We start from the raw sequence: 1,946 nt of genomic DNA on the forward strand, positions 1-1,946 counted from the left end.
ATATATGTGTATATGTATGTGTGTGTGTGTGTGTGTGTGTGTGTGTGAATCCATATGATTTTATATATTTGTAAACAATCTAGAAACTACAAATGAAAAAAAATCTATATTTGTCTTTCTATGACTATAATTCACTTAGCATGGTTATCTCATGTTGCATCTAGTTGCCCCTAAAACAACATAACTTGATTCTTCTAACAGATAAAAGAGTTTCCATTGTATGCGTCTGCCATGTTTTCCTTTTCCGTCCTCTGTTGTGGGTGCTGGCTGGCTCTACGGCTCTGCTGCTCTGGACAATGTTACAATAAGCTAGCATTCACATAGCACACCAACGGGGGACACATGGGTCATATGCTACATCTGTTTTTCTGGTTTGTTTTTGATTTTGAGAAACCTACATTGCTGATCTCCATAATGGTTAGCCAACTTTATATTCCTGCATGTGGGCTTGTTCTGAGCTAGTCTCCAGTTTAAAGTGCATAAAATTCTCCAGATAGAGTCTCTGAGAGGCTGCTTCATTTTTTGAAGGCAGGTAACTGTACTCAATCAAACACAGTCAGGTCCGCCTCCTGAATCAGCTGGTCAGGCCAACACAGAGCTCCGAGAAGACTGCTCCGTTTGACTCCTTTTGTAAATAATGGCCAGCAGCATTTTCAGTGCGATGGCTTCACAATTGTCAGAGCAGTGAACCGTCAATAGCAATAACAATGTCAACACAATCACATGTGGTGGGCGAGTGGCAAAAGCCCTCTTCCTTCCTTCGTCACACTTTATCTGATGTGCTGTGACCAGGATCTGGACATAGGATGTCATCACCACAGAGAAGGGGACCAGCAGCATCACAACACAGCAGATGTACATCACCATTTCATATACGGCTTTGTCCTCACTGGATGCAGCTTGGCTTTTGTCCAACAGCAGGGAGTCAACACCTGGCACCACACAGAGTTGGTCCAAGAGAATGAGAATGTGGTTTTAATGACTGGGTCCACTCTAAATATTTTCCCCAGCCCTTAATTTACTAGAACAGAAATGATAGTAGATTGTCTCCAAAAAGGATCACAAACGTAAAGCTGAGTTATAAGTTTTTCACATTTTTTATCCAGTTAAAACAAACAAACAAACAAACAAACAAACAAACAAAAAAACTCCTCCATCCAGTCCTGTGGAGAAAACAAACAAGCAAAAACATGTTGTATCCAACATTTCTCTGGAAGTGGAAAGAAGGTGGCATTATCCCTCTGGTCGCTAGCATCTACACCAAGAGTCCAAGAATCTCAGTGATTTAGAGAAGACCCTAGGGCACAATTGTAGAAATTGCTCTTGTATGAGCTATTTTTTTCTCAATTATCTGCTGCTACGTACCCTAACATAATGAGTAAGAAATACAATAGAACTCTGTTCTGTGGTAATTTGGTTTTTGAATTGCCATATTAATGTGTTTTTCTTCCCGCCTTCAGCTTTAGACAAAGGAGAATTTGTCTTCAATTGCTCCTCTAGAAAGAGATGTGTGGATTTTATAAATTCCATTGTTAACGATCTGTAAGGTGTTCCCTGTGGAGCTCTATGATCCATTATTGTCATGTAAATGTTGACACTCACAAGAGTCTCAAACTCTCTCATCGGATAGACTAAACAGTGTCATTAAGTTCACAGGTTCTTATGAGGTCACTGAGGGCTGATGTGTAATATCAACTCTGGGATGCCATGTACATGAACTGTAATGAGAGAATTCTAAAAGTGAATTACAGCCAATGGAAACAAAGAAGGAGAAAACTAGCGACACTGATGGGACCCTAGCATCATTTATACATGAAATGCTGTCTCAGGTTCTTATCTCCCAACACTGACGCCATCAATTCATGGAACTGGCTTTTGAAATTGCTGCAGCGTTGTCCACATCATTCTTTATCCCAGACAGGCAAAGGTGTTTTAGCTTCCGGTCG

This window comes from Psammomys obesus, unplaced genomic scaffold (assembly GCF_907164565.1).
Source record: "Psammomys obesus unplaced genomic scaffold, mPsaObe1.curated_primary_1811, whole genome shotgun sequence".
NCBI lineage: Eukaryota > Metazoa > Chordata > Mammalia > Rodentia > Muridae > Psammomys > Psammomys obesus.